Source organism: Hordeum vulgare, chromosome 3H, assembly GCF_904849725.1.
Source record: "Hordeum vulgare subsp. vulgare chromosome 3H, MorexV3_pseudomolecules_assembly, whole genome shotgun sequence".
NCBI classification, from domain to species: domain Eukaryota; kingdom Viridiplantae; phylum Streptophyta; class Magnoliopsida; order Poales; family Poaceae; genus Hordeum; species Hordeum vulgare.
In genome coordinates this window covers 388,502,507-388,517,277 of record NC_058520.1, presented here as the reverse complement: position 1 = coordinate 388,517,277, position 14,771 = coordinate 388,502,507, and positions in this window count along the sequence as shown.

Genomic DNA, 14,771 nt, shown 5'->3' with positions numbered 1-14,771 from the left:
TAAGCACTAGTGTTGATGCTCCCTCGAAGTGACCCAACTGGTCATGGCAAATCGCGGCAGCAACACCCCATCCTCGGCTTTGTCCAACCGCTGCATCAACATTTATCTTTGCACACAAGTTTGGTGGTGGAATTGAGTGAGCAGGCCGAACCACTGGGATCTTCACTTGAACATGTCCCACTCCCTCACCAATGTGGAGGTATGATATGTATGCTTGGATGAATTGGTGTATTGCGTGAGGGTTGTGGAAAACTTCTTCATATATGGCCATGCGTCTTGCTCTCCACACTGCCCAAAGGGTGACCACCAGGAGCACAAAGTTCTTCTATGATAGTTGGCCATGCATCGAACAAAGCCATTTCTTTGCGCTGGGATCGCTGTTCTCACTAAGATTTTCTACTTGTTCCTCCTCCGACAATGCACATATTCATCTTGAGGTAGTACACTCTAGGAGGGCATGTCTCCATGAGTCTTCTCACACGCACAACACACATATAGATCTGTATCTGACATGTGTGTGTGGTGGAGTAGATCTGATGTCGACATAGAGTGCCTTGCAAGTCTCCATTAGACCACCTTAAGCTTGGCGAGTACCTGGATATGCCATAACTTAGTCCAAACATTACCCCACGAGCTTAGCTTTGAACCCCATGCAATTCCTTGCATCCAATTCTCCTTGCATTCTCGGTTGTGCATTACCATCTGGTAAGTAGATCTGACAGAAAAGTTACCATTTCTCTCGGTTGCCCAGGTCCAGAAATCATCGATGGCCCTAGTGAAGATTGGTAACCTCATTATAGTATCAACATCGAACGGGATGAACGTAGACCGGATCACGTCTTCCTTCCATGATGACGTGGTCGAATCAATTAGCTCCGACACCATGTGTGGGGGACCCGACTTGAGAGATGTTATAGGTCTCATAGGACCAGTCCTCGGTAGCCAGTTTGTTTCCCATATATTTGTCGCATCACCATTCCCAATTCGTTTTATTATGCCTTGTTGTAGAATTTCCCTTCCATCTAGAATGGCTCTCCAAATCTGTGATGGGTGGTCGGCAAGTTCCGCTTCGAGCAAGCAAGTGTCAGGAAAATATGCCTCCTTCATTATTTTTGCACTTAGCGAGAAGCCTCCACTCTTGACGGGACAATAGTGCATGGTTGAATAATTCCATGTCCCTAAAACCCATCCCGCCCAGGAACTTTGGCTTTCTCATAATATCCCAAGCAACCTAAAATGCTTTGCTATTACGATTCTTACTACCCCACCAGAATTACCGAATTAGTGAGATGATGTTATGACATAACCCGCGAGGTAATCGGAAGCAAGCCATTGAGTAGACCGGGATGGCTTGTGCCACCAATTTGATGAGCACCTCTTTTCCTGCAGCCGACAGGAGTTTCTCCATCCATCCTATGATTTTGTCCCAAATTCCACCTCTTAGATATTTAAAAGCACCCATATTTGATTGACCAACATCCGTAGGCATGCCCAAATACCTTTCGCTCAATGTTACATTAGTCACCTGCAATATTTGCTTGACTTGATCTCTCGCACTTTATGGACTACCCTTGCTGAAGAAGATAGAAGATTTTGCACGACTGATTCTATGTCCAGAAGCATTACAGTAAATCTCCAATAGGTTTAAAACCATCCTTGCCTCCTCAACGATTGACTTGGAAAGCAACACGCTATCATCAACAAAGAGAAGATAGTTAACATGCGGAGCTATTGGAACCACCTTGATCTCTTCAAGATCTGCCGATCGAGAACTGGATTTTAAAAGGCACGAGAGGCCTCTAGTGCAATCAAGAAAAGGTAAGGGGAGATAGTATCTCCATGTAGGACTCCTCTAGAAGGATTAAATTGCTCTAATTTCTCACGATTAAATAAGACTGAAAAAGGGACTCATTGTACCATATTCATTACCATGTAGATCCAAGAATGTGCAAATCCGAGTTTCTCCATCATGGCACATAGTGTTGGAAATATGCCCTAGAGGCAATAATATATTGGTTATTATTATATTTCCTTGTTTGTGATAATCGTTTATTATCCATGCTAGAATTGTATTGATTGGAAACTTCAATACATGTGTGGATACATAAACAACACACTCTCCCTAGTGAGCCTCTAGTTGACTAGCTCGCTGATCAAAGATGGTCAAGGTTTCCTGGCCATAGACAAGTATTGTCACTTGATAACGGGATCACATCATTAGGAGAATGATGTGATGGACAAGACCCAAACTATAAACGTAGCATATGATCGTGTCAGTTTATTGCTACTGTTTTCTGCATGTCAATGCATCTGCTCCTATGACCATGAGATCATGCAACTCCCGGACACCGGAGGCATACCTTGTGTGTATCAAACGTCGCAACGTAACTGGGTGACTATAAAGGTGCTCTACAGGTACCTCTGAAGGTGTCTGTTGGCTTGACGTGAATCGAGACTAGGATTTGTCACTCCGTGTGACGGAGAGGTATCTCAGGGCCCACTCGGTAATACAACATCATAATAAGCCTTGCAAGCAATGTGACTAAGGATTTAGTCACGTGATCTTGTATTACGGAACGAGTAAATATACTTGCCGGTAACAAGATTGAACTAGGTATGGAGATACCGACGATCAAATCTCGGGCAAGTAACATACCGATGGACAAAGGGAACTGCATACGGGATTGATTGAATCCTTGACATTATGGTTTGACCGATAAAGATATTCGTAGAATATGTAGGAACCAATATGGGCATCCATGTCCCACTATTGGTTATTGACCGTAGAGGTGTCTCGGTCATGTGTGCAGTGACGCTAGAGTAGTATTGGGATATGTATGTTGGTGACCGCATGTTGTCCGGAGTCCCGGATGAGATCCCGGACGTCACCAAGATCTCCGGAATGGTCTGGGGGTAAAGATTAATATATGGAGGCACAATGCTCCCCAAGATGCCACTAAGGCCACCGTAATCTCCTCACGCCCTCGCACAATGCAAGATGTCATGATTCCACTAAGGGACCCCCGAGGGCGGTCACCGAACCCGTACAAACAAGGTTGGGGCTATCTCCACAACTTAATTGGAGGCTCCCAACAACACCATGAAGCTTCACCACAATGGCATATGGCTTCGAGGGGACCACAAATGCTGGGGGAAATCTCCACAACTTAATTGGAGACCCCGACGCTTGCCCACAACTTTACACCACAATGATTGAGCTCCGAGGTACCTCCAAGCTTCCAGGGGTACCAAGTACCCAAGGATAATAAGCTTCTCAACTTCTCACTTCCACGTATCACCGTGGATAACTCAAATCGATGCAACTAATGCAATGGCAAGAATACACGAAGTGGTCAAGTCACTCAAATCCCTCCACAACAACAAAAGCTATGGAGAAATATGAGAGGAAGAACAAGGAGATCACAAAGAACTCCAAGATCAAGATCCAAGGGGTTCCCCTCACATAGAGGAGAAACTGATTGATGGAGATGTGGATCTAGATATCCTCTCTCTTTTCCCTCAAGAACTAGCAAGAATCATTGGAGGGATTGAGACTTATCAAGCTATAAGAAGGTCAACAATGGGGGAAGAACACGAGCTCAACGGATAGATAAGGTCCAATGGGGAAGAAGACCTCCTTTATATAGTGGGGTAACGAATCCAACCGTTACCCCCACTCAGCCCGACTCGAGCGGTACTACCGCTGCTCGGAGCGGTACTACCGCTCCTAGAACATCCGAGGGAGCGGTACTACCGCTCCGAGGGCGGTAGTGCCGCTCCACGAGCGGTACTACCACTCTAGGAGCGGTACTACCACTGGCACCATGAGAGGTACTACCGCTGGATACTGAAGCTGCTCTAACTTTTGCATACAAACTCCGAATCGAGTAAACTCAAGCTTGTTGAATTCACAATGACATAAAATCTTAAGAACATGCAGTTAGAAAATGCCAATGATATAGAGAAGTGAGACCTCTATGAATGAAGAACCAGCAAAAACTTCCAACATCGAAAACATCATAGAAGATGCATATGGACTCCGTTTTCGATGAACTCGAGCTTGTCATGAAGATGACCATAAGCTCTAAAACTCACATAGAGAAACACCAAAAAAGAACCAAGAAATATGATGCAAGGATGCAAATGGTTTGAGCTCTCAACGAACGATTCGATCAAGCTACTCACTTGAGAGCCCCCCTTGACAGTACGACAATCTATCGTAAAATAGAAAACCTATCAAGGGCAAACCTATACATTGCACCTAGTCCTCTTGAGCTAGATGATGATGATCTTGGCTTCCTCAAGATGGACCACCTTTCTTGATTGCCTTGGTTTGATGAAGACTAGTCGATTGCTCCCCCATACTCACGATGGGTGAGCCACTCTTCAGCACATCTTCACAAGTCCATTGCCACCACAATGGACGGCAAGCTGTAAGCATGATATCTTCGTGATGATCCACTTGAACTTGCACACCGCAATCTTGATGACGATCACCACTTGATGTCATCCTTCATAGGTTGAATGAGATCTTCCTCTTGACGCAAACCCATGGAGACACACATAACCCCACATAGAACTCTCACAAGGACCATGGGTTAGTACACCAAAGCGTTATGGACAATGCTTACCATACCATGGGATCACTTGATCCCTATCGGTACATCTTGTACACTTTGTGTGTTGATCATCTTGATTTACTCTTTGCTTAGTCTTGATCAACCTTGTGTATTTATGACCAATCTCTGGATAATACCTTGAATACCACCTTGGTCATCATATAAACTCCTTGACACCAACAGATGGACTTCAAGAAGTGCCTATGGACAAATCTTTCGAATATAACTTAAGGCAACCATTAGTCCATAGGGATTGTCATCAATTACCAAAACCACATATGGAGAAATATGCTCTAACAATCTTACCCATTTTGGTAATTGATGACAATCAGTACAAGAGAGTTTATATAAGGAAATAAGCATAACCAAGCGCACACATACAAAGCTATAATGCATGCGTACAAGATGTAAATGCTTAAGCAATAAAAGCGAAACCCTCTATGCATCACCAAACTAAACTCTCTAAACTTCTCCCCCATTGGCATCAATTGCCAAAATGGACAAAAAGTTAAGAAAGCCAATATAGCAGGTGGTCCTCCAAAAAGTGTGTACTTATCAACAATAGTGCAAATAAATACACAAATACAATGATAAATGTTGGAGGAAAACGAACTATATCGAGGACCCAAAGATTGCAAGAAGGATCGTATGTCACAAAGACATACAAACGAGAGAAGCACACAATCAAAAGATACCAATAGGAACAAGCAATCATATGGTCCTTCGAACCACATGAATAAAAGATATTATGATAATGAAAATAGTGTGTTTTATCAAAACTAGAGAAGCTCCCCATGATTTGTGCACTAATAAGATTTTTTTTTTGTATTTGATACAAGTGCACAAAATAGGATCATTGCTCCCCCAAAATTAATAAAAGTACACAACAAGTGCAAGAAAATAGATGAGACAATAAGTATATCACTTGCACAAAACATATGGTTGAGCAACATGTAAAAGAGGCAACTTAAGAGTAGGCTCAACCAAAATGATGTGTGAGAATCATGGCAAGGCACTTGAGAAGACTAAGGTGAGGATGAGCATTACTCATCAATATAGTCTTGAAGAAATAAGAACAAAGTGCAAGGCATATCCTTCCCCCCCACACACACTACTAGCAAATAGGTTCACAAGCTTACTAATAAACAAATTGAGAACCAACGCTTGTGACAACCCATGGTGAAGAAAGGAAATAATAACCTTGTCAAGAGAAGGGATACCAACCAAAATGTCAACACCCTTGTCAAGACAGGTATGAGGAAAAATAATATTCACCACCAACGAGTGCATCAAGATGCAAGGATAAAAGATATGCACTCAAGACAAATCCTTTCACAAAGCCACCAAAAACTGAAAAAGGAAATGCAACGGTGGATGTGAAAGAAAAGAGGATATCAACTAGAGATGTAACTTCTCTCATGTGTAAAAGATTCTAGGTAGAAGAAAATCATGATGATATATATCGACAAAGAAAGATGTACACACAAAATGGTTACAAGAAGGAACAAACAAGATATCCAAAATGAAGTCATAAATATACCAATAAGATCTTTGCTTGAAAGCATAGCACATGGCCTAATATTTTCTTATTGTACAATATGAAATTCCAACTTATGAACATCAAAGACATCCCAACTAGCAATAAGACATCATCGTTTGGATGCTTTGAGCAATGAAACAAGTACCACAAGAAAGAATCAAGAAATTCATGCCATGATGCAACCTACGAAAGGTTGAATGCAAGAAATGTATGCATAAAGTAGATACTTGTTACCGAGATAGAACTAGGTTGATGTAGTAGATAGATGTTCGTTGATCATCCTAACTTGGATCCAATAAGCTCATGGTGTTAACACCTTCCTTCTAGGTGAGCCAAACATCCAATGCCTCTCCAATTGTTCCTAGAACAACAAAACAAACAAAATGGTGCCCAAACTCATTGGGACCAAAGAGTTAGAAAACCAACAATACATAGGACAAACTCCACATAAATATGTGCATATAGATATGAAATTAAATTTCATGCACACTTTAGCCAATTTATGACAAGGTGGAGTTTCCCCTATATATCGGGTCAAGGAAAGAAAGCATGCAAAAGAACCTATATGTATATAGTAAATATGCATGCTCAAGGCATTCAAAAATCAAATCAACATGTAGTTGATAAGACACCAAAAGACAAGGTATCAAGTGAAAATAAAATACCAAACGAAAAATTGACACTTGAAGGATACCAATTAAAAGATACATCAAAGAATGATATCCATTGACACATGCCACACAAAAGGAAACAAGATACAAATTGAAGGAAAACAAACACGAGGTATCTAGTTTCCAAAAGAGCTAGGTTCCAAACAAACCAAACCCACTAAAATTTTTCATGATGGCACAAAGCATCATAAAGAGCAAGACTTGCCTCCCATCAACACACACTTGATGGGGATCAAAATATTTTATGATAGACGTATAAAGAGCTGTTCCAAAGAAAATAGGATAGCTCCCCCAAGGGATGTGCATTATATAGAATTTCCATTTGAATACAAAATGCATAAGATGGTATCATCACTTTCTCTATATCTGTAGAAACACAAGACATGTTCAAACCAATCCACAACAGTCAAGGAAGAAAAACTATACATAAAATCCAATGTAACGATGATTAGCAATTTCTACCACATGAAGGGAATACCAATTGTCAAAGGACAAGAAGTATTTGGAAACAATTTCCATTGGTAGGTTGCAAAAATATCCAACATCATCTTTACTCCTAAAATGCAAGCAAATGTCACTTGTAGAGCTAACATGCCACCTAGGAACAAGATAATTTACAATATCAACACTAAGTGGCAATACCTCAAATATACACATTTTCTAGGCTTGTAATATGAACATAGCATATTACTCCCCCATAATGTGATAACCTAACATTATTAACAAGTGGAAAATGAAACCCAACAAGAGATAATTAATGGACCATTTAGAATATGAATTTCTCATGAGCAGGACATACCAGCTAGAGACTAGATAAACTTGTAATATCAATACTAAGTGGTATTACTCATGTATACACATTTATAGGATTGTGAGGTGTGCAGAGCACACCACTCCCCCACAATGGGATAATCCATTAATATCTCAAAAGAGCCAACAAAGATACAAACAAGATGCAAAGAGGCTCAATACAAGACTCACATGTACATGATGTGCAAACCGATATACACATACTTGATTACTCAAGATAAGCAAGTTAAGTACAAGTTACCGTAAGGAGGCACATTGGATATAAGATAGAAACTCGATAATCCAAATGACTTGACTTGAGATAATATGAATTATGAAGGTCCCTTAATTCTTCAAGATGAAACAAAGTCTCCAATGTCCTCCATGATCACCTATTGAGAAAATTTGAGCTTGTTGGTCCCCAACAACGTTGGGTCCTAAGAGGTTAGTCACAAGAGGCTTGGCTACCCAAATGGTTCTTTTCTTGACACCACTTTGAGTACCAACAAACTTGGCAAACACATTGCCAACCTTATCCTTCCCAAGAGAATAGATATCATCAATAATGATTGGGTCGGATAAATTACCTCTCATGCAAGAAGAAGCGAAGTGACCCTTCTCACGACATAAGTAGAAACATCTAGCCTTTACTTTCTTCCCAATTGATTTCTCAACTTGAGGAATGTTGGCTTGGGTCTTCTTGGGAAGAGGCCTTTCTTAAACTTGAAGTTGAGTATGTGATTGAACTTGTGGCCGCTTCCCTTGTTACCTGTGACTTTGGGGCTTCTTCTTTAATGGGCAAGATCTAACATGGTGCCCTTCAATTTTGCACTTGAAGCAAACAATCTTGGCAGAATTCTTGACTTGTTCTTGGCCCTTCTTCTTAATGCTTTTGGACTTGTTATTCTTGTTAGAGTTGAACCCAAGTCCAACTTTGTCAATTGGGGATTTTTGCCCACACAAGACATTGTTGAGTGTGGACATCCCTTCCTGACTCTTTTCCAAATCTTTCTTCAATGAAGTGACTTGGGCCTTGAGCTCTTCGATTTCCTCTACATGGTTAGTATAAACACAAGTACTAGAGTAAGTATAAGCTTGATTGTTAGAGCAACAAGGCAAGGAAAGTAATTCATCACAAGATGTAGCAACATTATGAGTAGATGAATTACGAGGACTAGCACATGGCAATATAACATTTTGACTAGAAGTAGTGCTAATGTCCACATGAGGCTTACTTGATGTTACCTTCGTAGTAGTAGCCTCACGAGCTAATTTTTAGCACATTATGGGATACTAGAAGATCGTCATGAGAGCTTGTGAGCATTACATGACTTTCTTCCAATTTCCCATAATTGCTAGATAGCAACTCAAGTTGAGCCCTTAGCTCAACATTATCCTTTAAAATGGATGCTTCACAAGAAATAGAGTTAGCAGCACAAGCATCATTATTAACAATAAGAGGAGAAGGTAACTTGGCAAGCTCTTTAGCATATGAGCTTCAAGTTGAGCATGAGACTCGGTGAGTTTGATGAGTGAACTCCTAATAGCCCTTGAGCCATTTTCGAGGTGCTAATAGTCCTCAAGGAGTTTAACATGTGAAACTTCAAGCTTATCATTTTTAGTTCTATAATCATTAGCCACCTCGAGAGCTCTATCATGAGATTCCTTTAATCTAGATAATTCTAGAGCAAAAGTCTCCTCAAGAGATTTCTTGGTGGTTTGTTCATTTTCAAGAGCTTGAGATAGCTCCGCGATCTCATTAGCGTAATCACGCTCATGACCTTCCATTCTCTCAATGGTGGCCTCATGCTCGTCGAGACGAGCTTCCAACTCCTCAATATATTTCTTGCCCTCAGTGGCAATAGACACGATTTCCATGAAGTTGGAACAAGCAAGTTTATTCTTATAAAGAGATTTAAAAACCATTTCACCCTTAATTTTTAAGGATGCAATATCGTAACTCTCTTCATCTTTATCCTCATCCTCATTATCACCAACATCATCATCATGAGATATATTGGGATTCAAAGTAGGAGATACCTTTGAAGCCTTAGCCATAAGGAAAAAGTGAGAAACAATATATGATGATGTGGGATCCCTTGAAGCATCATTTAAGGCCACATCTTGTTCCAAGGAGTGATAGATTTCCTCTACATTGTTAGCACAATAACTCGAGGAAATAGATACATTTTTATCATGGCAACAAGATATAGAAAGCATATCATCATGAGATTTAGTCAAGCAGTTTGTACATGATATGCACGGACTATCAACACAAGCATGTAAACATTTAGAGTGCTCAAAGTGTTAACGCACGAAGGTGAATCATTGTAATAATATAGTGATGAAGGATCATCAACAATAAGCCCACTATCATCATTGCAATGATCTCCACTACTCACCATATCATTACCTTGTGGCAATCCACATGTAGATGAAGTAGATGAAGTTTAGAAGACCACACGACCGTAGGTGGAGGGAGAACAATCATTCCCACTAATCTTGGACGTACCATATTTATCTTGAAGCTTTGTCCACAACACATGAGTATCCCAGAATGGCATGAGTTGAAATATTACTACATTGCTCAAAGCATCAAAAAGCACATTAGAAGCTTCAGCATTGAGATAAGAGTTTTTATCATCCTCTAAACATATATTTTGAGAATCCTTTGGAGGAGAAAAACCCATATCTACAATTCGCTCCAAATTTGGGTCCATGACCCTAAAGTGATTAAGCATGCGAATTACCCAAACATCAAAATTTGTGCCATCGAAACTAAGAGTGTCAGAGAATCCTAAACCCCTAGTCGACATCCTTACTCTCTAGGTGGTTAAACCTAATAAAGAGAGACCTAGCTCTGATACCAATTGAAAGGACGTGGATGTCGCCTAGAGGGGGCGGGGTGAATAGGAGCTTTAAAATAATTACGGTTTAGGCTTGAACAAATGCGGAATAAAACTAACGTTTAATTTGTCAAGCACAAAACCTAAAACAACTAGGCTCACCTATGTGCACCAACAACTTATGCTAAGCAAGATAAACAACTAAGTGATAGCAAGATATATAACAAGAAACAATATGGCTATCACAAAGTAAAGTGAATAAGTAAAGGGTTCGGTTAAGAGATAACCGAGGCACGCGGAGACGACGATGTATCCCGAAGTTCACACCCTTGCGGATGCTAATCTCTGTTTGGAGCGCTGTGGAGGCACAATGCTCTCCAAGATGCCACTAAGGCCACCGTAATCTTCTCACGCCCTCGCACAATGCAAGATGCCGTGATTCCACTAAGGGACCCTTGAGGGCGGTCATCGAACCCGTACAAACAAGGTTGGGGCAATCACCACAACTTAATTGGAGGATCCCAACAACACCGCAAAGCTTCAGTACAATGACATATGGCTTCGAGGTGACCACAAATGCTCGGGGTAATCTCCACAACTTAATTGGAGACCCCGACGCTTGCCCGGAGCTTTACACCACAATGATTGAGCTCCGAGGCACCACCAAGCTTCCAGGGGTACCAAGTACCCAAGGGTAATAAGCTTCTCAACTTCCCACTTCCAGGTATCACTCTGGAGAACTCAAACCGATGCAACTAATGCAATGGCAAGAACACAGAAAGTGGTCATGTCCCTCACACTCAAATCTCGCCACAACAACAAAAGCTATGGAGAAATATGAGAGGAAGAACAAGGAGCTCACAAAGAACTCCAAGATCAAGATCCGAGGGGTTCCCCTCACATAGAGGAGAAAGTGATTTGTGGAGATGTGGATCTAGATGTGCTCTCTCTTTTCCCTCAAGAACTAGAAAGAATCATTGGAGGGATTGAGAGTCATCAAGCTCTAAGAAGGTCAACCATGGGGGAAGAACATGAGCTTAACGGATAGATAAGGTCCAATGGGGAAGTAGACTCCTTTATATAGTGGGGGAACGAATCCAACCATTACCCCCACTCATAGCCCGACTGGAGCGGTACTACGGCTGCTTGGAGCGGTACTACCGTGTGGGGACCCCGACTTACGAGTCGAGATCGCCGAATGAACGTGCTCAGTGATCCCAGAGATCAATGCTCACCGAACACTCATATACCGAATAAAAGAGTCTTACATCCAAGTACCGAATTATTACATCATATGACCGAATGGTCAAGTTCACAAGGTAGGGCCTAAGGCCAAATCATACTAGTACAACTAATAGCGGAAATCATAGGGGCTAAGCGGGTGCCCATGCCATCAAGCCTACACCGACAGGCATTCTGACTCGGAAGCGTCCTAGTTCACAGGCGCGTCTCCGAAGACGTACTTATCTCCAAACTCCGGTCCTTCCATGTCTGTTCAATAATATAACCAGTGGCAAGACAATTAGTACTTTTGAATGTACTCGCAAATAGCCCATGACATGAACAATGAAAGTGAAGGATAACAATAACATGCATCTTTGGTGGAATTCATCTTGGTTGAATGATCATGAATATGCATCAAGTTAAAGAATTACATTTAAAGAACAGGTTACAGTTATCAATATACCTATCGAGGGTTGAACCATCCGGGTTCACCCTATATTCCAAGTCACCGAACTTGGTCATATGACTTCTTCCATAATAACTCCATGTAACACATACACACACACACACACTTGGTTTATGTGGAAACAATTGGACGTAGTTTAAGCAGGATTACCCAACTGTCCTTGACCGTGGACACGACTATTCAAATAGTTTTACACTCTCTAGAGGTAGTACGCTGGACCCACGAGATCTGGGAAACTTCCATGTCATCCACGACTCGCGGTATATAACATACCCGAGGTAAGTACCCGATCAATGCCTTTCCCTGACGATACTAGCCAAAGCGGTCCACTCGATTGGTACCCAGTCCACATGTTGTACGTCTTACGAGCACGACTCTGGATAGTATCAACCATGCGGGGACCAGCGGTGTGCCTGGAACACATAAAAATGGCATACTCGCTCTACCTGGCACGACCCTATCACGAGAGTGACCACACATCACTCCCGCCACTAGTAATGTGGCTCTTTGCTAGCACCTACAGAGTAATCAACACAGCCCCGTCCCATAAGGAGTAACGTGGTTGTACATGTAAGGTTGGGACGGTCGACACATCAGAAATCTAATCCCATTTCCGAAACCATACACACTCAAATACCCGATGCACCACTTCACCAAAAGTGGCCACCCAACTCATCATCACACTCGAGCATTAGTGGCACCCGACGTTTTTTTTCATAAACCTTTAATTTATATCAACAACATGCTCATGCTATTATTACTCTATTATTACTTGTCAACATGGTACTAGCAAGATCCTCAAAGGTGGTAGGATCAGTATTAATGCATGTGCTCCGGAAGAGCCATCGATAACATCACCTTAGTGATTTACCAGCACTTATGATCATATGCAACGGAAATACTCGCTATATTAACATGCAATACAACATATGCTCAGTCATGGTCAAAGGGTTGCTTGCCTTGGTCAGCTAGGTATCCAGAGTCTTCGAGGTCTTCCGCTCCGTTTCCCTCGTCACGCGAATTTTCTATCATCGTCAAAAGAATAAATAAGAAAGAGCTCACTCAAAAACAGATCACAAAGTCATTTTAAATTTTTTGATTATTACTGATAATTCTAAGTTGTTATTTAAAAAAATATTTGCCTCTAATTCCAATGAAGGAACATTTTTAAAATCAACCAAACAGAAGCAAAACTATTCCAATTTAGTCCTTTTTATTATTGTAAAACAGAATAGTTGGTGAATAATTCAACCAATGGTCGCATTAAATACTACATATTTTTAGATGAATATCAGTAAAAAAATTATAACTTTACACTAGTTAAATATTTTTATAAAAATCTTTGAAATCAGATCTTAAAAACAAAAGAAAAATGGGCTAAGTCCATGGCCTCGATCGGCCTGGAACTGGGCCGGCCCAAGGCCAGCCGACAGCCTGCCCAGGCACGCGCGCCGTCAGGTTTGAACCTGACGTGCGGGGCCCTTCGGTCAGCGGCTGCGGGAAGCGAGGGAGAGGGAGCTGGGCCACCGACAGGTGGGGCACACCTGTCGGGGTCGTCTCCTACCTCTGGCTAGAGAGGAGGAGGAGCACGCCGGTGAGGCTGCCGACGTTCTCAAGCCCCAACGAAGACAGAAATTGGTTTGGCTTGTCGCCGCCTACCTGCTGGGGGTCAGAACAACGACGAGATGCACGGGTTCGCCGGTGACGAGGAGGCCGCGGCGGAGGAGTTTCGGGAGGTGGTCGAGGTGGTGGCTAGGGGCACGGATAAGCTTGGAAAAGCTGGGGGAAAGCTTCCTCAGGTCGAGGGGAGTGTTTTGGTGGGTCGAGGAATGCATGAGCCATCGTGTAGCCAGAGATCGACCGGAGCTCTGAGGCGGAGGGGCCTCGGTCGATCTCGAGCACCGGGGATCTGCTGGCTTCCCGGGGTGGCTAGGGAGGTGCTACTGGTTGTGGCGAAGCTGTCTGAGGGGTGCTGGAGCGAGGGGAGGGCTATAAATAGGCCCGCGATGGTGAGCCAATTCGGGAGCGCTGGTGACTCACCGTGGAGCGCATGGGGGTGCAGATAAGAGCTTGGGTCGAAACGACGGTCTCAGGACGTGGGTTTGGACTGCCAGAACCATCTGCAACAGAGGGAGAGAGATGAGTCGAGCATCAGTGGCCGCACAACCTTGTCCGATTCTGGTGCGCGAGGGCACGCGTTGCACTAGCTCTAGCGCGGAAGAGGAGGGGCCCTGATGGTCGCTCGATGCAGAGGGGTTGTCGGGGAAGAGATTGGACACCTCGGGGGAGGTTGGAACTGTCCGAGGGCGTTGCCCCCACCTCGGTGGCTTCGTGTAGCGCGCCCAGAGCGCAGTTTTGGCATGCCACGGCATGCTGGTGCGCTGTGAGGTGCTTTGGACGTGTCTAGCATGTCCTGGGCACTGGCTGTAGTGAGGCTAGCCGTTGGGGTCCCATGGGAGCTTCGACTGGTCAAGGGAGACAAGGAATACAGGTGCTGTCAGCTTTGAACTGAAGCTTAGATTGGAGTTTTTGGCATTTCTACTTTGAACCAGAGAGGGGCGAGTTGACTGGGGCTAGGCATTGATACTGGCCACCTAATCTGAGAGTTTGGAGCAA